General features: G+C 34.8%; 1 protein-coding gene and 1 long non-coding RNA gene across 8 annotated transcripts in view; one reads left to right on the top strand and one right to left on the bottom strand.

The window, feature by feature from the left end:
* The window catches only part of LOC129802212 (myeloid zinc finger 1-like), a 56,104-nt gene extending 48,352 nt beyond the window's left edge, over nt 1–7,752 (bottom strand). For all 7 annotated transcript variants that reach the window (XM_055847852.1, XM_055847853.1, XM_055847856.1 and 4 more), the window contains exon 1: nt 6,147–7,752. The gene's annotated coding sequence lies outside the window, so the exon portion shown is untranslated. The remainder of the gene's footprint in view (nt 1–6,146) is intronic.
* Nucleotides 7,753–7,957: 205 nt separating this feature from the next.
* On the top strand, nt 7,958–24,967 carry LOC129802211 (uncharacterized). The gene is made up of 2 exons (XR_008751779.1): nt 7,958–8,056; nt 24,539–24,967. It is a non-coding gene; the product is annotated as an uncharacterized LOC129802211 (long non-coding RNA).
* Nucleotides 24,968–25,675: the final 708 nt, after the last annotated feature.

Raw genomic sequence — 25,675 nt, 5'->3', positions numbered from 1 at the left:
GTCTCGCTATAGTCCATATTTGGTTTCAAATTTGACGCTTGGGTCGCACTATAGTCCATGTAATTTTTTAAAATTATCAACGATTTTTAGTATTAAAAATGCTCGACGGTTTCCACTTTCTTTGCGATTGTGGTACTTGTCCTTGCTCTCTTCATTATGGATCACAATTATCACAACTACTTAATAAAGTTTGCCAAAAATATTAAAATAATTATGCATGTCGCATACTAAAAAACATAACCTAACTTAAAATCAGTGTTTTGAAATCAACGGTCGATAAATTGTGGACTATAGAGCGATGGCCTATAGCGAGACTCTACTGTAACTCTTGAATTGTCTGTTTATAACCAAACGTTGAGACATAGGGGGAAGTGGGGCTGCACTGATATGGGGCTATTAAAAATTCTATTTTATCCAGTATTTATAAATTAAAATGAATTGAAGCCCAGCTTCTTTTAGAAATCCGCGAAAAAATAGCATTTTCATTGTAGCCCAGATCAATATAGCCTCACTTCCCCCTACAAAATACAAATTACCTCAAACAACACACCAACTTGTTTTTAATCCGAGACACTAACCAAAAATTAAACCGTTTAGCGACTTTGCAATGTACGCTAGTGAAACGATCCCCTATGAACGCTTACAGAATTCTCAACATAACACTATCAAGAGCTATCAAAAGTATCACATAGTTTAAAATAAAATCTATTAGAGAGATAAAAGTGTTGGTTGCTATAGTAGCAAAACAATTTACAGATTTTCTTTTGCTTCTAAGAGCGTCTGATGAAATCAAGCCAAGTGATTTCGCATAGAGCATGAGAATTTCAGGAAAAGTTTAGTTTGTAAAGTGTCTAAAATGAACATTTGCACAAGCTCACAGTGTTTCAGCAAATTTGCAAATAATTAATTTGTGAGCACGTGCTTTTTGCCGGAAACAACACATTTAGATTCCACGGAAATTGTCTCAGCAATAGTGACTATGGGATGCTGAAGATTAAAACTTTTGTGCTACTCTTTTCCCAGTCTCATCTGAGAGACATTTTTATTGGGGAGAGACTATTTTTTCCACTGGTTCGACTTGGTAAATGTGGGCGAGACAGCATTATAATAATAATCGCTTGATTTTTATTTCGTTCTTTTCGAGACACAATTTTTTTAAGTCTGGAAAGAGAGACACACAAATCACGAGTCAAGTGTTTTGTCAGCACGACCAAGAGAATGTGGAGGATTTTTTTTACACTCTTCATCATCTCCTTCTACCATCGGAAATCTTTAGAAACTGGTCTCGGATTGTCTGGAGCAGGAGGTGGAAGATGAGGAACACTGAGAACAAAATATCACCATGTTACGATCATCAAAACGAGTTACACTGAAGGGGATTTTTTTTCTGGCGCGAAACTATTCCTTGGAGATTTTCGGGGTAAAAATCCATCAAAGTGGTCAAGAATATAGAATTTATTCATGGTCTGCAATCCTGTAATCGGATTACCAGAAGAAAATTTGGCAATCCGTTCCACACGTTCCACAAGGACTTAAATTAAGTTGAATTCAAGGGATTTGCAAGAAAGCATTAAATAGTGATGGAATAATTTTGATTGTTAGATTTTTTAGTCCCTGTGTCCCCCACCGTCTTCGCTTGGACAACGAACCTTCATAAAAACGGTCTTCAGATTAGAGGTTTAGCCCAGTTCCCGAAGGACCCAAAATCCTAAACATTTTCATTGCTTTTTGAAAGCCTAACAGGTCATTTAAATTTAATAAGTCAATCCTAAGTTAAATTCTTCTAAAAAATCGTGATTAATTAGAAATTAGAATAGTCAAGCCATTTGGATAAGCCTTAGGTATAAAGCCCGTATATCATAACATTAAAACGCTTTACAGCAACCGAGAACAAAAATTACTTTCCACAGATTCTAATCTAAAGCAAATTTCATACTAAAGTATAAGTCTGAGTTTAAACGAATTATTTTCGGGTAAAAGGTTATTAGAATGAAAACTGAAGAAGTGCCATATTCAGCTTGCACTCCGGATTAGTTCCACAAGGTTCATATTTTTTTTTTAATTAACGCAATAGGATAACAAATTCGATGAGTTTAATTTTGATTTATTGACTAAACTAGTTCTCAAAGATAGTAAGTCAAAGGTATAAGTTTTCGGTTTTCGGAATATTCTATCTCGGAAACATTGCTTCATTGTTGAAAATGCTTATCTAAAACTGTCTTATTCTCTTCAAAATGATAGAATTAATGAATTTATGTTATCAGCAGATTTTTTAAAATACGAAATGACTAAACTATAAATACTTTAATAATTAGCTTTTGGACACACATTTTCTGAAAAAAAGTTTAGATTCTTGATCTTTGAAAAAAACTTAATTGAACTCTATTTTCGCAAAAAGTCGTTGATGTTCGAAGAATTCAAACTCAGTTTCGAATTTTCATACTACATTTTCGCACAAGGTGGGGACAATTTATCAAGTTCCCACTAAAGAGCTTACAAAGGATATATTCAATAACTTATGGATTGATTATAATGAGACGGAAGCAGTAAACGTCCTTACTTTGTATTTTTCTTTACAACAAAGTGAAAACCTACACATTTTGAAACTTGATCATTTCGAAATTCGAACAGGATGTATTTCTGCCACCTTGCGGAATTATCAAAAAGTAAGAATGTCTCTTTTTGGCTTTTCAAAAAGATCTTTGAATTTTCCAAATTCTACTTAAAAAATTATAAGATGTTCGAAAACAGAGTCTGTGCGAATCCTGAAAACCTTAGTAGTAATAATAATGGTAGTACAACGTTTCATTAGAAACTTAGGCCTTCTCTCCCGTAAGGGGAGTTCGGAACATCCATTATTATTTTCTTTTATCATCATTTGGAGCAGATTATAAAAGGAATAACAGGAAACACATTTTAAATTCAAAACTTGTTTAAGTTTAAGGTTTTAACTCGTGTACTTGGCTGTGTAAGAACTTTAAGAACTTTGTACTTCTTTCTTGATTTTGTTTCTTCTGTAATTTTAAGTTTTTGTGTATTATTTGTTTTTTTTTAATTATATTTATTTTGCCTTGATTTTACTTGATTCTATTTTATAATTTTTTCTCATATTTAGAAGACCATCTTAAAAGGAATAACACTGTTCTGTAACGTATTTTTTTTTAATTTTTTGTTTCCGGTTTTAATCAAAACTTTGATAAGAACAATATGCGAAGATGTAATTATTAATTTTGTATTTGCTGTATTGTCAAATTTCTGTCGCCGTATTAATATGATAAATTTTTGATACATCATAATTTCACCAGAGTGAAATTTACACTTATGGATATTATACACTTACGGACAACATAAATATCTTAAGTTATTACATTAAAAATGTTAATCACATCATAAACTAATAATTTTATAACTTTTTGAAATCTGTTTTACGTAAGAATTTAAGATTTTTGCACGCTGTCGATAAGAATATAACATCCATAAGTGTAGTCTCCACCCTATAACTTGCATTAAATGTAAATCCGTAAGTTCTTAGTAGTAACTTAAAAATACGTATAATCTTCGAAAACTCAAAAAATACACATGCTATAAATATTTTTAATTTTCGACTTACTTTAATTTTTATCACTTTATTATAAATAATTCTTACTACTTAATTATTCTAGAATAACATGCAAAATTTTGTGCTACTAATCTAAATTCCTAAACTTAGAAATATGATTTTTGATTTGCAGAATAGAGGAAAGTTGGGCTAGATTGATATACGATTTTTTCATATATTTTTAAAGAAAACCGGGTTTTGGCGTAATGTACAGTGCCCGCTTCGTTATTCGGATGATTAGGAGACAATATGACAGATGTCCGCTTTGTAATCCGGATGGATTTTTTAAATTTGTTCAACGTCTCGAAAATATAACACAAGGTTTTTTTTGTAGAATTAGAATAAAAGTTTTAAAGAAGATTAAAAAGACATAATTAAAGAACTCTATGATATTGTAAGGTGGGGTAACTGGATCGTTTTCCAAAGAGTGCTACTTGAACGCTTGTTTTTGGACTAATGAAATTCTATTTTACTTCTTTGAAATCCATAGAGTTATTCACTGTTTCATTCAGAAACATAATAAAAAAATCAAAAATATTAAAGAAAAATTATAAAATAATCATACTACTGAAATAAGTCAGCATGCACTAACTGGGTCGCCTTTTCGCTAATACACTTTTAATTAAACCTTTGGATTTAAAATACTTTTTTCACAAGGAAAAAAAAACAATGAATGTTTTCAATCAACGAGCTGTCATTACCGAAAATATCACTGCTAGAAAATTTTTAGTGAAGAACCCAGCTGGCACAAGATTGAAATGAGTCGATTACACTCACTTATTTAATGGATAAAAATATTATTTTGGCTTTTTCTCAAACTTGAATAGTTATATTATGTTACTGTAGTGACTATTATACGGAAATAAAAATAAAAATATTATTCTAAGTGGATTAGTCATAAACGATCCACATAGCGAAGCGCCCGGATTAACACACTTGACTCTACTATACTTCATTTATTAAACAAAAAACATCACGAAATAATTCATTTTCATTGCTGAACACACATGCAAATATGATTTCAAAATTATTTGAAATGTGACCGTCGAGAACTCGTCCGGATCACGCCGATCAGGATTAGAGAGGGGGCTCTGTAATTTAGCTCTATGGGGTCTGACTGGGGGGGGCGGTGGGGTAATGTGATACAGCGTCTTCCCCTCAATTCATATGTTTACCTCCAAGTGGGCTAGATGCCTGGTATAGGACCCGGTACACTCATGTGAGTGGTAGAACATTGGGTAACCAACGTAACCAACCCCAGTCTGGCCCGTTTGGTCTTTCTAGAGAGGTTTAGGTGAGGGCCTAAAACCCCTCTCTGTAAAACCTAGATTGTTACGAAAACTTGCAAGGAGCCTCCGATAGGACTTTTTGACAGCGACCTATGCTACGTTTCTGGAGCGAATTGTCGGATGTCGTCAGGACTGGACACTAGAGGAGGTTAGTTTAAGAGGCCCGGTCCCTTAAAGAGACGTTGCAGACACTTAAATAAGTAAATAATTTAGCTATACAAAACAATTGTGGAACTAATTGTGGTAAGGCCCAGCTTCCTTTAGAAATATTTGAAAAAATCGTATATCCATGTAGGGGGAGTTGGGGCTACTTAGAACTGTGACACAACTGTGAAGCTGTGAACAACTGTGAAGCTGCCATATTCCTTCAGAAATCTACGAAAAATCCTATATCAATGTAGGCTCACAGCTCAAAGTAGCCCCATCTCCCCTTAGTTTAATTTCCATTACTGTATCATCTTGATAAAATTCCAACACTCAATCATTTCACTATAACTTGGATTCATCGTAAAACCGTAATTTTTAACCTTTAGCTAAAAATACGTAAACTTCGTAAAGTGGACTTTTGCACGATTTATGATATCAGTGTTGATTATTCTAATTATGAACTCTTTATTATTATGACTAACACATTAACCTTTGTTAAACAGATTCGGATTAATGGGGGAATCCGAATAACTTAGTAACACCGCTACAAGTCCTAACCGACGCTTTTGTTTATTTCGCTGTTTTGGCTGTTTGAATTCGTGGAAAATACTCCATTGCCAGTGACTAAATAGAGACGATGATCGAAAGCAAAAAAAGAAGTATATTTTTGTGAAAATTGAGAGGTTCCCCAGAGAGACGATGTATGGTCGATTTATGAAAATAGCTTTTTCACCGAATGCAATTTAGTGAGTACGATGGAAAAATCAATATTGTGAGACAGAATTGAAAGGTGAAACCGCTCTTCAAATGCCTAAAACATTGAATAGGTCGTAGACTGAGTGTTTAGTAGGAAAATTCTACCATTTTCCTCTATAAAAATGATAAAAATTGAAAGATGAGATAAGATTCACTTCTTCTACCGATTTAGATACTCTTCTTTCCCATCCATATACCAATGTTATTAATCATCAATTAAATATTTGAAATATTTCCGTCGGTTGCGGTCTTATGCCACATTCTTCTCTTCTATTCTTCACCAATCACACCATCCCAAGAATAGAATCACGGACTTATACCATAAGATATAAAAGTAAAATTCTTCACAAACTTACAGTGCAATTTTTGTTGGAGCAAGTATCGATTTTAGAGGGAAGAGATACAATCACTGGATGGTGGAGTTTTTGGCCTTTCTGAATTATTTACTCCCACAGAGATTTGTCACAAAATTTTCCACGAAAAATTTGAAATATTCACAGGAAGTTTGTCTAGATGCTGTTTTTTTTTTAGTCTCGAGAAAATATCCTTTGGAATTCTCTTTTTGAGACACAAAAGACCGAAATGCAATATTTTCGAAAATCACTTTTGTCCTTTACTTTTGAGTTCACACCAAAAATTGTCAAATTTCGAAATTTTTCACTTATTTCGAAAAAGCCGGAATTTTTTATCCGAAAAAACTTCCCGAATCCCTTTTTGGGATTTCGAGAGTCAGACACTGAAGAATCCTCAAAGGACACAACAAAAATCAAATCACAGGTTTTTATTTTATTTTTTAAATAAAAAACCAAATAAACTATAAATGTCTCCTCACAATAATCACATCGGAAAAAATTAATCACCAAAAGTCTTTCTTATTTAAAGTCACCGAAAATTGTTCTTTTCACCGAAAGAATTTTTCTTCGAAAAGTAACTTTTACTCTCACAAAACTTGTCTTTTCACTTTTCCTGATCTTTTTTTTTGGAGTAAAATCAGGAAAACAATTTCAATAGTTTCCTTTTCGGTTGCAGTATGCCTTAAAATTTATTTTTTTTCTGTTTCACTTTGGCGCCAAAATAGCGACTTTTGTCCTCCTTTTTCCTCCGTGATGATTTTGTAAATAGAAATAGCAATAAGAATAATTCAATGATAAACAACAATGAAAACAAATCATAAATTTAATTTAGCGGCGCGCGCAACCAGAGACCGGCTGCCGAACGGATAAAATGTTCTTCACAAACTGTGGAGCCGCGAAACATTGACGGTGCTCACCAGCGACACTTTCCGCGCCGCGTCTCTATTTCGGGATATTCTCAAATGAAGCGTCACGGTGTGTGTGTTGGATCGCACACACATGCGCCACCGCTGCACATTTTACACAAGCTGGCGGCCCTACGACGATTGATGTTGGGCGAGTGTCGGCCACCGGGTACAATGGGAGAGTGAGTGAGACAGTCACTATGCAACTCACACATACACTAATGCCCCAACTCCCCAAAATCCCTCACAGCGCCACTCTCCTGCACACCATCTGTTGGCACAAGCGAGAGCCACTTGGTATCCAACACTGCTCTCACTCCCACTCACGCTCGTACAAACACCCGACTCACTGATAACATGAGCGAGAGGGAGACAGTACTCCCCACTCGGATCAATCTCGTGCACAATCGCCAAGTATTAGACAGAGATGACACTCACCATCTCCCCCCAGACTCACACATTCACCCATGTCACTCACTTTTTTCCCCACCTTTCCTCTATTTTCGGGGAAAAATTTGGCGACTTTCGCTGATTTGCACACCCTCAATATTTTCCCGTCACTCCCTCAAACCACAAACGCATTCCCAACTCCTATGGCAATCACAGTACTTAGTCTCCTATCCCCCAGAGTCCATTGATAAAGTTTTCCGTCTGAATTTCCCAGCGAAACTATCTGTTGTCACCGCACTAACTTTTATCCGTTGTCCCAGACACAATCCCATAGAGAGAACGTGGGAGCCTTATCTCTCCATCTCATTCCCTCTCAATGCCCCAAAAGACTTTTCCATCTCCCTCATTTGCCGAAAAGTCACAAAAACCTCCACTTTCTCTCTCCCTCTTCCAGCTTTTCCGATCGAATTGTTTTCTGTCTCTTTCACCCTGCGACACCCACGCAGTGCTGAAGGCTAGACCAAAAAAAAAGTCATATTGATAAGGTCGCGAAATTGATAGCAAAACATTCTAAACAAAGAGATACAGAAGAAACTTTTGTTGTCGCTAAGCTTCAAGGTAAGCTCAGCTTTTGTCTTGATCTTTATTTAGTGATCTAAGAGCCTGAATACAGATTCTTAAGGGATGCAGCGACCAAGGTTAAAGCTAATCTTGCAGACAGCCTCGCTTATTAAAGACTCTTTAAGGGAATACATCGGTCACGGAGACTGTTTACCTTATTATGTATAATAATCATCACAAAATCTCATGTTCTCCGATCGGTCCCAAACTTTGCCCAAATGTGTTTTACCATTTCCTGACTACGAATATTTGGGTGGCTGAAAACGGTCCCGTCCGTCCGGCCGGCCGCTCTTTTAGGGCTTCATAATTCCCAAACTAAGAGAGATATCGACTAGCGGTTTTCGGCAATGGTTATATCAGGGGTCTCTCAACATTTCATTTTTCCATACATTTTTGCATAAAGGCACTGAAGACTCTTGGCAAGTTTTTTCCTAAAGAGAATTGACTTATCAGTCTGATATATTTCGAAATCGTGCATTAAAAGCTATCTAAAAATACATATTTCATAATGTTCGCCAAAATAATATAAGAACTACGAGCAAATTTGTTGAAGTCGCAGTGCAATATCTGCAAAATTTTTACAAGGAAAAGTGGAAAATAGCTTCACTTTTTTTAGGCTTGATAGGCCCCTGGTTATATATTAGGTGAAAATTGCAACTTGGTGCATTGACCTCCCTGCCCCCACTCTTCAGTTTCCCATTTTGAAAACCCCTCAATTTTTGTAGTAGCCTAGGGGAATTGGAGGGAGAAAGCCCGTCCTGATGAAGTCACTTGTAATGCTCTAGACCACTTACGACTTAAGCCGAGAGACGACTTAGTGGAAAATGATGTAAATGTATTTAGTTTAACCATTTTTTCTAATATAATTACGCTAAGCCGTCTGTCGGCTAATCTTCAGGTTTGTCGAGGCCCTAAGGCAACGGTACCAATCACTTATCTGTTGGGATCGTTGGGTGGTGACTCTGAGTGGTGCTATAATGGCTCACTCCAAAGAGTAGTATATCGCCGATAGATGGAGTGGAGAGCGTTCGATAGATTACCCCAAAGGCGCATGCTAATCGGTTCCTCAGACGGCCTTCAACCGTAAACTGTGAGGAACTTGATTCGTGACTCCTCGGGAACGGGAATGAGAGCTCTACTCCGGGAGGCTGGCGATTGAGAGCACTTCAACATGTTCCGGTTCAGATCAGTAGCATTCGCTACTTCCACCTCCACGCGGTGAGCCCTGGAGAGGAATTCTGTAACGCTCTGGCAATGCCATATGACAAATTGGGTTCGAATCTTAGGAGAGCTTTTTTCGAAAATGCGATTCTGTAGCCGTGACATTGCCATTTCATCTCACGTGGTATTGTCAGAAGTCACATATTTGAGATTTCTGGCAATTCAAATGACAATGAATTTTGTTGAACAAATCAACCAAGACGTACAGTACTTTCATAAAATCATCAAGTAAAGGGATTTCATTAAAAATTCAATGAATTGCATTTTCGAACTCATATGATATGACAAAAAAAGCTCGAATGACATTGTCAGATTTCGAACTCACGCGTGATAATGCCACGAAAATTACAGAATTCCCCTACTGGACCCCAGTCAGAATTTTTGTTAGGGCCTGACGGAAAAGGGATCTTGCCTTGGCGATCTGAACCTGAACTATACATATTTCTCAGACTTCGGCGGACGAGGATTTGTGACGATGATTTGGTCGTCACAAAAGTGTAATGTGCGGAAGAGCGAGCATTTTACTTGCCAACGGGCAGCCCTAAAGCCATTCCGATATGGTTACTAACTTGTCATCAGGTGGCAACCGGCCGTAAAAGTTAAAGCCAAAAATTTGTATCCTTGTAATTATGCCTGGCGACTATGTAAAAAGGAGTGCCAACCCCATATATTGGGAAAATGCCAAGGTATGCGTGTGTAATTATTCGGCCCCTATGGCATCGATCGGGTTCAAATTTTAGTACGTTATGGCTGGGCCTTATAACCTCTCTCTACACACTAGACAAATTTATGTCCATATTTTACAGTTTTTCTATTAAAGAGAAATTAAAATTCCCGACCCCCTGACCTCATATAGAAGAGGTCAACATTTTTTTTTCTTAAGTTTGGTTTAGATCCGGTTCTAATGGTCTAACATTTGGTCATTTTCGTCAAAAACTGCTTTTTTGAAAGACACTATGCAATTTTTGACGAAAATTGTTCCTGATGTCAGATTTCGATCAGTGTTGGGAAATCTCTTGTGAAATGTCACATGTCATTCTAACTTCGGAAGTTCGTAAAGCCACCGCTAGAGAAGCTAAAGAAAGTACATTTTTCCACCTTTGTTAATTAGGTCTATAGCCCTATGGCATGGATCGGGCTGAAGTTTCACTATGTCATAACTGTTACTTTATATCTATCACATGAAAAGGTTTTACGTGACTCAGACACCCTTGACCTGAGCTGTATGGGGCTAAATTTGAAATATTGACCGGCCTATATTTCCGGTTTTAATTAATATTTTGACCTAAATTTTGGTTTGTGAGGTCATTTCGATGAGCACTTTCAGATGATAATTCCAAACTTCACCACTAGGGGCGCTGCGATAGCGTTAAAATTCAAACCAATTTTTTTCTCAAAAACACCATTATGCAATTAGATCAAATTTTAAGGTGTTGTAGCCTAGGCTATGTAGTTTCCAAAAAGTGGAGTGGGTTCGCTGTTGTTATAATGATCCGGAAATATGGAGGTCACAGTTCACGAAATTCAAACCGCCATATCTGCAGTTCTATTTGACCGAATTTGAAGAGTAAGGGCGCAGATGAAAGGTCTCACAAAATACTACAGTGCTGTCTCGCTATATGCACAGTTTGGGTACTTTTTTTGACAGTTCTCTCTCTGAATATGCACAACTTTTTTGAAATTCCCAACGGTTTTTTTCTTTCTTTTAATAAATTATCATTTTTTTATTGTTCTAGAATTTACCGTGTTATTTTAAATATAATATGAGACAGAAAAAATAAAATTAAGAAAATTAAAAACAAGAAAAATTAGTTACGAAGAAAATAATTTTCTTTATTACTTTGTCAAAATGTAAACAAATTGATTTTGAATGCAACCGACACAAAAGCTGTGCATTATAGAGAGTGTGCATATAGAGAGACAGCACTGTAGATCCTTTAATTTTAGGGGAAAGTAGTCTCCCTTCGAACGTTCATGCCTTCGAATAATGTGAATTTTCTTTTAGTTTTCATAAGAGACTTAAGCCCAAAATAGACACAGGCATCGGCTTAGGGATCAGCTCGAAAAATGAGGATGATTTGGAGGATCAGGCTGATCTTCTAAATTCATGAGGTCTAGTGAAATTACGAAGATTAGGTGACATCAGCGCCAGTTCTCAAAATAAAAAGCTTCACTTTGGGGGTTTTTGGGTGCTTTTCGAAATGTCAATTGAGTGAAAAACCTGGAGAGTAATGGTATGCAATGTTTCAAAAACTTAAAATTCGTTAAGACTGGAGTAATGGGAAGGTCACAGTGCTCCTTGCTATACGAAAAATCCATTGATATTGCACTTACGAAGTCTTTCAAATTTCAAAGTGTGCACATCTAATAGAAATATACCTTGAAAACGCTAATCCTTAATCCTAAATCCTCAATGTATGATAGTTTGGATTGAGCCTTTACCACTAAATTTTTCGAGCTGAGTATTCTCCAGGATCAGCCTATGTCTATTTTCAGCATTACACATTTCTATTAAATATTAGTTGGCTTATCATCAATTGTTGATAATTCCGTGATAATTTAGTGTAAATCTCTTACAAAAAACAAAAGAAATTCACATTATTCGAAGGCATACACGTTCGAAGGGAGAGTACTTTCCCCTACTTTTAGACACACTAATGACTAAAGCCCAGAAACAGCTTAGTTAGTGGGACACTTATGGGAATTTAGTCTAATCATTATTTTGATTTATTTTGATTATAATTACGTTAATCCATCTCTCGGCTTAATGACCAGCGCACAATAACTTTTGTTTGTAAACATGTTTTCAAATTTTCCTGTGAAAGAGAGCGAGATGACTAGATCTAGATCTCACTCAATCTCATTAAAATGTCAAAAACATGTTTACAAAATAAAAGTTATTGTGCATTGGACATAAGTCGCAAGTTTGTCTGAAAAATAAAAAAACATTGTAGAAAATCTCAGCAAACAATAAAATAATTTTAAAGTAAATCAATTCCAAAAATTCAAAATAAATTCACATAAAATGCAATCATCCCATAAATGATACTCAACTCTTCAAGAAATGTCGTGAGGTAATAATGTTGGAGAAGATTTGTGTTGTTAAAAAAAAGTGAAATTGCATTTTGATGGCATAATTTGGACAATTAGCAACTTGAGAAGCACGCTATAAAAACGAGCCACCAAATAATTATCGCGCAGGGTGCACTAGAATTAAAATTCACTGAGAAAGACATCCGTGTCAGACGAACCAAGGCATGGGGTCGAGACTGGGATCTGACCAGAGGATTGTGCAGAAGTGTGTGGACGCGGGGAAGCAGCGATAATGGTGTGAAATTATTCAGGTAAGCTCAGAGTTGGGATGCAGGGTGAGTGGTGGACAAGGGACTGAAAGGAGAACAAGGTGCAGTGAATAAATGGTTGTACATTGAGTTGGCACTTTAAGGAACTCCGACACGCACTTGTCTCTGTCTTGTGACACGCAAGGGGAGTCCCTCAATCTCTCACCAAGAAATAAATCTGCGTCGCGGTTGAACCAACCACAATATTTTAGGGCTTATGCCGCACTCTCGAGAAATCTTGATGGGAAACTGGAGACCTGAGAATTCCTTCTGCACTCTGTGGTGTATTCTCTTACAAACCCAGGATGTTTAGGGGTTGAGGCAGAAATAACAATGGATGAAGGGATATTAGCGGAGTGCTCGAGCTTATGTACCATTATTTTTTTATCGATTTACAACCGATTTAAATCGACTAAACAATAGGGGGAAGTGGGGCATCTTTGAAAGTGGGACATCTTTGAAATTGCGATTTTTCACCTATTTTTAAATAAAATTGAGCCTTATCGTGATATAGGGTAAGGTGACATAATTTGAAATTAGTGTTACAAGTTGGACAATTCGCCGGTACAAGTTGGACATGGCTTTTTTCTTAATAAATACAGTACAAAATTTGTTTTTAAGCACTAGGAACCAAATCATAAAACTAAAGCATTAAAAATATACAAATAAAAATGAAGTACTAAATTTATCAAGACAAAGAGTCCTGTCCACATTGTACCACTGTCCAACTTGTACCACTTTACCCTAATACAGCTTCCCAATCTGTTTGTGCAGCTAAATTATATCACGATAAGGCTCAATTTTATTTAAAAATAGGGGAAAAATCGCAATTTCAAAGCTGCCCCACTTCCCCCTATTTAAAATCCTGTTTCAGATGGTCAAAAAGAAAAAATAAAAGCACGACTGCACTTCTTCGTTGTTTTTTCCTTTTTCCATCTAAAACTGTTACGGGAAAGTTGGCATGGTTTGCACAGAGTGAACCTTCAAAAAACGCAAATTTTCTCTTTGTTTACAAAGAACTAGTTCGTCATTCCTTAGCCATAAGATAGATAATTATTAAGCTCATGAAACGAGATGAGGAATGGTAGGTCAGCTCTTTGCAAATAAAAGGAAAATTCACATCGTTTGAAGGTTCACCCTGTGCGAACCATGCCTACATTCCCCTAGGAAATCTCAAAGTGCAAATTGGACATGATTCTAAATTACCCCATCTTACCCCTACACAACATCCCTGATGAAATATCATAATTTTAAATTTCTTACCAGTGCTTACTGATTTATTATAAATTGTAAGGGGAGTAGTGAGGTACCTTTGAATTGCAGCAGCTTTGAAATTGAGCTTTACTCTTCTATTATTAAATAAAACTGAACCTTATTATAATATAATTTAGGCCAATATTGTGAAGCTAAATTACATCATTATAAGGCTCAATTCCATTTAAAAAAATAGGTGAAAAAGAACCAATTTCAAAGCTGTCCCAATTCAAAAGTGCCACACTTCCCCCTATAGTTATAGACTTGTAGAGGATTTCAATACCTTTCAAATGAATCTATACTTATTCCAATCGGATAAGAAATACACTTTCTAAAGCCGTTTAAAGTTCGACTATGAAAAGTTTTTTAAAACCATAGAAACCACCATAACACATCCAAAAAATAAAAGAAAAGTCCAAGAATTATTAAAGAACATTGTTTTTGGAGGATAGGAATTCAAGAAATGAAATTGAGGACAGTTGCCAGCGCCACTCGCGGGAGAAAACATCGTCCTCACGCGGTGGAAAACGTTTCCCATGCCGGTAGCATTTTTTTTCCTTTTTCGTAGTAGAAATATTTTTTCGATAAAACTAAAGCTCTTCAGCTAGGAATTCATGGCGCAATCGGAAGATACTCGACTATCATCACAATGTTTAAATCTCGGCTTGGAGTCCAAATGATATGGACCGCATGAGGAGACCTAAGCCATAGATCGGTTAAAAATTAATTCATGTTAAAAAAAACAAATTCTTCGAAGATTGTACATTCTAATATCCATTTAGTGAAATTTTACATCTGACTAATAAGTTTTCTATCCTGTAGTAGACTCTATTATCCGGATATTAGAATCTAAGAGAGGCTTGAGATTTAATCAAACGGAGGATACTAGAATTTACCATCCGACTATTAGAATTTATCATCCATTGTAAATTATATTTTACATATATTTTGGAAGGTTTCTACATTTTGATGGAGACTCTTGTTAGATTCGTAAGGGAATCCGTAAGGGTAGAGCTCTTAAAGAGATCGCGTGGATGAGCTCCTTGGTCGCCAGACGTTTCTCCAGAACCCTCAGCGTTCCTCCTAACGATCTATTCTCTACGACGATCCAACAAGAACAAACTCTCAATATTAATCCTCTCTACGACACTCCTTCCGAAGGGGTAACTCACAGGCTAACGGCATTATCACACTTGCACATTAAAATTTTAATGTGATTCACATTAATTGTCCCTTGTGAGCATCCAAATATGTTATTTGTGTCTTTGAGTCACTTAATATTTGGAGATTTTCTATTTATTGATAAAGAAGTGGACTTGGCCTGCAAAAATAAGTTTAAATTTACTTAAAGCATATTTTTCACATTAAAAAATTAAAGAGAAAATTGCATTAATTATTCCCATTAATGCTATGAATCAATTTATATCAAATTTTGCGGGTTAAGTCTACCTTTTTATCAACAAATAGATCAAATTTTGAAAATAAAATAATTCAAACACACAAATTACACATTTGGACTCTCACCAGCGACAATTAATGTGAATCATATTAAAATTTTAATGTGCAAGTGTGATAACACAGTAAGTATCCAAGGAAATATATTGTCAACTAAAATTGAAATCAGGAAAGCGGAAAGAGACCAATTTTAACAAATTAGACATTCGTAATGTATTTTCATCTCTGTCGGACTATTTTTTCCAAATAATTGAAGAACTAAAGTTACTAAAATTCCATTCCCGACAGCAATTCGGATAAAAATTGACCAGGAATAAATCGTCTAAAATCACTCAATTTCCGTATGATGTATAATACCATGGTAAGGAATGGGTTAAACAATTTATTACAGTATCTTCAAATGATGTTATAGGCTTCCGAAATTCAAAACCGGAATCTGGTTTTGAAGACGGCGGCAGCCGTTTTTCAAAATGAAAAATATGTAGCAAAATTGCTACGGGTCTCGCATCAGAATATGCTAGAGCACCCTTCATCGTTTGTCTCCGGGAGTGTGCCCCCATTGCCCATTCCAAGAGAACCACGAACCAGTGAAGCGTCCTCCTCGATTCACTGGTGAAGACCGACTAAGGATCCGATTCGATTGTGCCTTCACTGAGTGAGAGAAATCCGAAAAAGTTAAAATAACATTCCGGAAATGTTAATTTTACCCTGCAGTATTGATCCGAAAACGGTGTAAATATTATCCTTTTGAGGTGTATTAAGTGTTAAAGGTATCCTTTTTCATGTTAAATTTACCTCTAAAAAGGTGTAAAATTGACATTAAAAAATGTTGATATATTTTTACACCTAAAAAGTGTTAAAATTATGAGGAAAAAATGTTAATCGCACCCTCTTTTTTTCTCAGTGTTCGGAATAACACGTCGAGCACTCACAACCCCATCTAGCGGAACTACACTGGTAAAAATAAAAGGGTCAAATTGACCCTTTTCAACAAAAATGGATCATATTTGATCCTTTGAAATTTTGTATGCACATTTATCACGATAGAATACGTTTCATCGTAAATTTATTACTCCTATCATATTTATCTTATCTGAGCGAACACCAAAGATGACTTTATCATCGTTTTTATTCGTTTCTTCCGGAGTTAAATAGATGTCAAAAGAGTGACCCTTTCAAAGGGTCATCGGTGACCCTTTTATATTTACCAGTTTAGTGATATCGTAATTTGAAGTTAGCCACCGTTATATCACCCCTCAAAGTTATCACCTCAGCTGAACAGCGATTGGTACCGTTGGGTTAGAAGAGTCTTCGTTAGGACAGGCTTTCTTCCTCAAACTCCTCCATGTTCAACAGTCCTACTACAAATATTACACTTTACGAGTGATTCGTAACAACTCAGACGGATATTACTCTAAATCCTTTATCTTTTAATTGATAATATTTACTGCTTTTGGCTGTTTATTTCTTAATGGGTACAAATTTCACTGATTTTCAAACAATTTAGCGAGATTTATTTTTAAATAAGCGGATAAAGCTATTTTCTTAAAATTCTGTTTTTCTCCGGCTTGAAATTCAAGCAATATCTTTTAACTGATTCAGTGGGATTTGCTCTGGCCTGGAGTTTTTGAAAACTCTTACAGGGATCAAGGGGAAAAAGTCTCTGAGTAGAAAGATGGTTAAATCGATTTCTGAATACCTCGAGCGATTAAATTTCAATTAATCACGCCAATCTGTCCAATGTGGTGCTTCTTGCATGAACAAAGGTTAAAGAAGGGACAGGCAGAAGGACACATAACACCTGAGAGGCAATTTTAAATAACCAATGATTTTCATCAAGTTTCTCTCTTGCTCTACATCGTCTGTCCTGGGCTAAAAAAAAAATTGATTCAATTAATTTATTTATCAGTTAAAATGGTTTAAAAATTTATACCATTAGACAGACAAATTCAGTTCCAGAGTGAGTGAAGATGGGTCTTACATAATTTCCAAAGCAAAAATTCTGCATCATTGCCAAAATTCTTGTTTATACTCGAGAAAATCCCCATGAATTCCACCAAAAGCAGACAGAAATATTTTTGTCGGAATCGAAAATCCAACCGCGAAGGAGCGTAAAAAATCGCATCATGGCTGGTGTCTGGATGATGATGAACACCAGAGATAAGGGTTAGGCTTGGGTGTGTATATGTGAAACAGGCAATAGAGGAGCATAAAAATTGGACATAACAAAAACAACGAAAGACGAAAAAAAAAGTTTAAAATGATCGAGAAATCCAATTGAGAAGCTCGCGAGCCTGAAAATAAATTAAAGGAACAAAGCTGGTATAGAGACTTCTGTTCTCTTCCCCTTGGATTCTTTTATTAGACTTTTTTTTTGTTATCTTTTTATTCCATTCCCATCAACCATCAAGTGAGTTATTCCTATATACTATTTCATTTGTAAATTTGGACAGAATACAGAACCAAATTTCTCCACCAGCTTAAATTGTTCTCTTGAAATTTGGCAAATGAATTTAAAAAAAAAATAGCGATTGTACAGTTAACTTTGAAGCACAAGTTGAATTTATAAATAATTTTAACCAAATATGTAAGGATTTTGAGATATTGTGGGATATGTTCTACAAAACGTACTTTAAAAGAAAGTTGATAAATTTACATATTTGTGTTTTAATTTATTTTTTACGTTTATCTTTATTTTTCTTTTTTCTTTTTTGTTTTTGTATGGAAGAACTCAATTGCCAAAAACCAAACATCATAATTCTTGAAGCAATAAATAATATTTGAAATTCAACATCATTAACACTCTTTCTAATGTTTCTTAATGGTAATCAAGATTCAGTAAAATATTCATTAATAGATATCAACCTTCTATACAAAAAACACATTCAATTATATAAATAAAATGATAGAATCTTATTTAAATAAAAAAAAAAGAAAAATAAATAAATGGTGCAATATAGTGTTTTACTATTCTGTATTTTCAGCAAGAGTTCTATTTAAGAAAATTATCATACTTTTCTCTCCCGAAGTATATGCTGAAATGCTGTTTATTTTGAAAGAACGTAATTCACGAAACTATGAAATGATCATTACATTAGATCCACTAGACACTTTGTTTCGAACCGTAAAATGTTGCTATAAGGGGTAACATCTACCAGAACGTCAAAAATTATCGGTTTTTTCCCGTGATTTTCTTGTAACTTTGCTAATGAATCAATTAACGAAAAATGTCTGGGGTTACAGTAGAGCCTCGCTATAGGCCATATTTGGTTCCAGATTTGACACTTGGTCGCACTGTAGTTCATGTCATTTTTTAAAATTTATCAACGACTTTTAGTATTGAAATTGCTCGACGGCTTCCATTTTCTTTGCGATTGTGGTACTTGTCCTCTTTCTCTTCATTACGGATCACAATTATCACAACTACTCAATAAAGTTTGCCAAAAATATTAAAATAATTATGACAACATTGCATGTCGCGTACTAAAAAGCATAACCTAACAGTGTTTTGAAATCAACGGTCGATAAATTGTGGACTATAGAGCGATGGCCTATAGCTGGACTCTACTGTATTATACATATCTTGACGAAAAATAAAATTATTTTTATTGCAATTTTGAATACAAAATAGTGACGCAAAAATTCATGGACTCGAGGAATTTTTATCCTATTGGCTTAAAATTTGCATATCTGCTTTATATATGCATTCTCTATAGAAACACAAAGGATTTTTAAGATCGATATATCCATCTGTGAGAAGATCTTTTATTAAATAAGTGTGGAAATGAGTGATGAAACAATTCCGCGCGGAATGAGACTTGATAATACACATAGTTTGACAGAAACTGAAGTAATTCTAATACAGGGCTATAAACTACCCAGTGGAAGTGAAGGAAAAGGTGTAATACAGGAGTGGAAATCCTCAATTTCTCGAAAAGGTAACACTTCTGCAAAAAAAGGGAGCGCATGTCCAACTTAGCGCAATTGTAATTCAGAGAATTTTGATCGTTCTAAATTCATCGAGTGAGAAACAGAAATTCACTCGATCTAAAAGATGTGGCAGCGACATAAACATTTATAAATTAAAATCAGAATAATATTGTCTAAAGGTGTCTACACATTGGGAGCAATTTTCGTCAAAAATTGCGTTTTTGACAGAAAATTGACGTTTCCCCCTACAACGCTGCAGGGAATTTCCTTCAAAAAAGCAATTTTTGACAAAAATTTCTCCCAATGTGTAGAGGCCATAATAGAGAGTAATATCGCCTAGTACTATAAGACGTCTAAAACCGGAATTGTTCGATTGAGCAGTAAAAATTGAATGTAGACAGCAAAAAAATCTGATCAGTACTTATTGCTCCTGCACACCCTTTTAGGTCAGGAAAATTTCGTTAAATTGAAATTCCCATCTTTTTCTCTCACAAACGTTCTGAATATGTCCATCTCATTCTTTCTCACTCAAAATTAGATTAAACTAAATTAAATTTGGTGTGATGTATAAAAGAAGAAAAAGAAAAAAGAGTGCAATATAGTAGGATAGACTTATGCAGACAATTTGAGAAAGAAAAGGAAGTGAATTTCGATTTCATGCATTTTTCTTGATTTACAAACAGTGCAAAAATTAGTTACAAAAAATCATTTTTTCTTTTACCATTTTAAAACAAGACAAACTTATTTTTGTACAGATTTAAGTTTTGATTGAAATTTTGATGTCTTCGAAACACCCTTTTGGATGAATAAAATTTTATGTAATCCAAATTTACATCCTTTTCGCTCTTAACTGATTTGCATATCCGTCCTGCTCTTTTGCATTCAAAATGAGTTTGAACTAAATTAAATTTTGTGTGATGTTCAAAGGAAGAAGAAGAGTGCGATAGAATGGGATAGACATATGAAAAATGTTTGAGAAAGAAAGGGATGTGAATTTTGATTTCAGAAAATTTTTCTGATCCAAAAGCTATGTTGGAACCTTTATCTACTTTCGGCACACTTTTTAGATCAGTAAAATTTCATGACATTAAAATTCGTGTACCCTTTCTTCCTTAAAAGAATTGCTTAAGTGCATCCCATTCTCAAAAATCAAAATTCGGCTGAAATAAATTTAATTTGGTCTGATGTTCAAAAGAAGAAGAAGAGTGCGAAAGAGTAAGATAGACATATGGGGAACTCTTGAGAAAGAAAGGGATGTGAAATTTGACTTATGAAATTTTCCTGAACTAAAAGGTCTGGCGGATCCATTATAGACTAAGTTTAATTTTTTATATATGTTTTTTGTATTCTAAAAATTGTAAAGTCAATGTTTTGTGAAATTTCTAACTAAACATTTACCAAAAATTTTGGTTTGAGTACATCAGTTTTTGGACATATTTCCATAAATAATTTTGTAATGGCATAGTCGTAAATTTTATTTGCATTTTTAATTGGAATTTTTTCATATAGCTCGTTTGAATAAAACGCAATTTTCATATTAAACTGATTTGACTACTATAAAATGTTACGGGGTGCTATTGTAAAATATCAAATGCAAATATTGTCAATAGCACATTTTTGCCAATTAAAAGTTGTGAGTATCTGAGTTATGTAAATACAATAATTGGAAATAACAATTAATTTACATTGGTATCTCATGCATTTATTTTGCTATATTTATGTGGATGCAAAAGGGTGGTTTATATCGCATGGATACACAAATGAGGAGGAAAAATCAATTAAAAGGGAAAATTTTGACCTCCAGCAACCCCATCATGCGTGTATTTGAACAGTTGAGGGGTGATTTATTGGTCTGGACATAGCGGTGTATGTGAGAAAAATTCGTTAGCATTTTCCATTGACGCCAGCAGTTTTTCCGAATCAAGGGATAGGCTGCAGATTTTTCTCCAAATCAAGCTTTTGGTGCTTTCGATAAGCTCCAACAATGCGGAATTTGAAGGTGCAATTAATTGATATTTGATTAATTGGTCAGAGAGCTGGATGTACTAAAAAACGATTAAATATGATTTCATGGGTGCAACATCCTAAAGTTATTTTGATAATGTAATTACTTAAATGGGACTTTAAGCCATACCTGTAACCCACTTGAAGATTTCCAAGTGTACCGTCTAGTAATAATGTCTAAACTAATTTCATGGTGCAGTTTGTGAAGGTTCTCTTGGAGATATGCAATATTATATAAAGTTTATATAAATTTCTTGTGTAATGTAGTTCAAAAGCTCTTTGGTAAAGTTTGCAAGGCTTCAATTGAGACAACAATTGCGAATTGAGAGGAATTTGAACAGTGTAATCGCAAAAGTAAATCACATATAAAGGACTCTGAAATCGAAATTGGAAGTAGATGCTTGAACAAACAATCTATACCTAATAATTTGTGCAACTTAATATGTTTGTGCCTATTACTTTGCACCCCTGCTTTTCGTAAACTCTTCTTTAATTCTAGCACCTAGAAATGGTCTTCATCGATCGAAAATGATAAATAGGATCGGTGAAGTCTATCCTTAAGTGCTAAAATTAAAGAAAAGAAAATGGAACAAAGGGCGCAGAGTCACACGCATCTACGGTATTTATATTCTCTTCCCCTCCTTCTTATCCTATAAAAGGATTCCGGGAAAATCCTGAAAACCAAAATTTCGAACGCCAAAATGCCAAAAACCAAAAGACCAAAACCGAAAAGACAAAATCCTGAGTGGGTCGAAATACTGAAAGGGTGAAAACCCCGAATGGAACAAAATTCCGAATAGACGCCAAAATCTCGAAAAGACTAAAATCCAGAGAGGTAAAAATCCCAAATGGGCCAAAATTCCGAAAATAACAAAATCTTGAACGCCAAAATCGAAGACACTAAAATCTTGAAAAATCCTAAATCCCAAAAAATACCAAAATCCCAAACATCAAAATACCGAACGCCAAAATCCCGATAAGATTAAAATCCCAAACGCAAAAATTCCGAAAAGTCCAAAATCGTGAATGCCAAAATCCCAAACATCAAAATCCCGAATGGGCTCCGAAAAATACCAAAATCTAGAACGTCAAGATCTCCAACACCAAAATTCCGAAAATACCAAAATCTCAAACGCCAAAATCCCAAACGCTAAAATTGCTAAAAGTCCTAAATCCCGAATGGGCCTAAATTCCGAAAAATACCAAAATCCTGAACGCCAAAATTCCGAACTCTAAATTCCCGAAAAGATGAAAATCCCGTACATCAAAATCCGGAATGGGCTCCGAAAAATACTAAAATTCTGAATGCCAAAATTGCGAACTCTAAATTCCCGAAAAGATGAAAATGCCGTACATCAAAATCCCGAATGGGTCATAATGGGATTCAGGCCCATTCGGTATTTTGGCTTTTCGAGATTTTAGACTATTCGGAATTTTGGTTTCTCGGGATTTTAGACTATTCGGAATATTGATTTTTCAGGATTTTGTCCTATTCGGAATTTCGATAACTTCGGGATTTTGGCTCTTTGGGATTTCGACCCTTACCGGATTGAGACCCATTCGGTATTTTGGCTTTTCGGGAACTTAAACTACTCGGAATTTTGGCTTTTCCGAATTTTGACCTATTCGGAATTTTTGGCTATTCAGTATATCTACCCATTCGGGATTTTGGCCAGCACAGCCTTAAGGAATAATTTACTTTTAAAAATTCCTAAAAGAATCAAAAGCCTTTTTTAACTTTCCAGAACAAGTATTTATCATCCAACCTGCAAAAAGCTCACAAAACGCACTCTTATACGCACTCTTAAAGTCATTTCTAACAGCTTTGAAATTTAAGTTTTGTAACTGTGTTATCACACTTGCACATTAAAATTTTAATATGATTCACATTAATTGTCGCTGGTGAGAGTCCAAATGTGTAATTTGTGTGTTTGAATCATTTTATATTCAAAATTTGATCTATTTGTTGATAAAAAGGTAGACTTGGCCCGCAAAATTTGATATAAATTGATTTATAGCATTAATGCGAAAAATTAATGCGATTTTCTCTTTAATTTTTTAATGTGAAAAATATTTATACTTTAGGTAAATTTAAACTTATTTTTGCAGGCCAAGTCCACTTCTTTATCAATAAATAGAAAAAACCCAAATATTAAGTGACTCAAAGACACAAATAACATATTTGGACGCTCACAAGCGACAATTAATGTGAATCACATTAAAATTTTAATGTGCAAGTTTGATAACGCCGTAAGACAGACATTTTAAATTTTGCCTATGTTTCATTTAATTCAAATCTTTTTGATAAAGATTGCCAATAACCTAACATTTATTTTAGTAATTGTTTTTTAATTTTATATTCTTCAACGAGGCTCAAATTTTACCAAAGTAACATTTAGTATAATCATATTATTATTAATAACTCTGGCTGGGAAAGAGAAATAAAATAGACGAAAATTTGAATTAATAACGATTGAAATAGCTACTGTAAATTTCTTACAGTAAGCCAAGACACACACCTTAAGAAGTAACCGCCAGGGTGTGTTTTCCTCTTTTTAGATTCTCAAAACTTTTCATCATGCAAGAGTGAAAGTTTTAAAAATAATTAATAGAAAAATGTACGTGATATACAATGGTCGTTAAATAAATTTATTCTTTTACGACTGTGTGGTACGTGTCTCAGCTCATAATTGTTTATTTTTAATAGAATTTTAGTTTTTTGTTTACCAAGATATATTCTTAACAATCTCACCTGTTTATTTTAGAACATTTCTATGTGAGATTAAATTGGTAAATCCAGCCTTTTATTGCCATACTCAAAGTTAATACATCATCCTTCAATTAAAGCATTACTTAAGTGGTAGACGATGTACTTTTTTTCTCTGAGTACAGAAAAATATACAATGAATTCGCACCATTCAGAAAACTTACAAAACAAATCCTGAACTGATTTCCAAGGTGTTGCTATATGTCCTGCAAAAACTTTCTTAAGTTGTTTCTCCAATTTTTGCAATTTCTGTGATTATTTCGTGATAATTCAGCCCTTCTTGCACTCCGTATATGCCCAAATTGCCCCAAAATACACAGCAATTATATGAGGTAATTGCCATGTGTCTTGTGGATAATTTGGCAAGTTTAAATAAAAGTATATAATATTCATACGGCAGTGAACACATCAGAAAACACACCGTAAATTTAATAATAAAGTTAAACATTTCATTAAATTATTTTGTCGTAAAAAAATTATAAATAATAATATTTTTTCCATGTATAGCCTTAATGAGGATTTCTCAAGTCATTGAAGCTCACCAGGAGAAATTCAGCACCAGAAGATGGTCTTATTCGTGCCGCAAGAGGAAAATTTGTGCTCTTTTGCCAACATTCATACATTGAAAATGAAGCCATAAATTATTGAAGATGCAAATTAATCATTATGCAAAAATTATGTACATGCCTTCCTGACTTGCAGAGTGAGTCCGCGTGTTATATGTGGCCCCTTACAAATTGATGAAAGATAAATTGGGAGGCACTTGTTCAAGTCCATGCAAAGTGCTGAGAATATATTGCAGATTGGTGCAAAACATCCTTTTTGATCGACAATGGAAGGCCATTCTGCTGATGTCTCTACAAGATTGCTGATCTGGACAGGGCAGACGGGAAAACACTCAAAATTATATTATTTTTGAATAAAGGTTGAAGCACATTCATCGGAAAAATTTTCCATCGCCATCATTAGGGTGTATTACAATTAAAAATCGTTCAATTGCAAATTTCCGAAAACCAATTTGGGATTGTAAAGATATTTTGAGATATAAAATGAAAATGGTACAAAGAGTCCCGCTCATAATTCCGAAAGCCAAAATCCTAAAGCGAAATGTTCGAATTTGTGAATTCTTTGTTTATTCTTAAACTTATTTTTTTTTCTCCGAAAATTCGAAGTCTGTAACCCTGACTATTTGGTCTCTAAAACTGGCGACAGCCGAATGGACAAATGGACGGACGGACAAATAGAGATGGTTAAATTTCAGAAATTTCACAGCTGTCGCCATCTACTTTAAGCGGAAGTTCATGAAATTTCTTGAAATTTACCAACTCTACGTACAAACAGCCAGACGTAAAAAAAACTCGAAACTTCACATTCGAAGAAATTCTACCAAATTACGACACCTTAGGGGGTAAGGAGTAACTCTAAAGTCCTAACTATGAGCCAAGTTGCAAGCACTCCGTGATCCCCTGTAAAAAATCTCACCTACCAAAAGTTTATCTGGGCCTATCACTGATCATTTTCTATTTTAAATAGTTTTAGTATAGAATACCAAAAAAAAAGAAGAGCATCAAAATCGGTTAATAAACATTAGGGACACAATGGATGGAGTGGAGTGGGGATGGATGCGACCTACCGTTAAAAAGA

Source organism: Phlebotomus papatasi, chromosome 2 (genome assembly GCF_024763615.1).
Source record: "Phlebotomus papatasi isolate M1 chromosome 2, Ppap_2.1, whole genome shotgun sequence".
Classification (NCBI taxonomy): domain Eukaryota; kingdom Metazoa; phylum Arthropoda; class Insecta; order Diptera; family Psychodidae; genus Phlebotomus; species Phlebotomus papatasi.
This window is presented reverse-complemented; position numbering and strand designations above follow the sequence as displayed.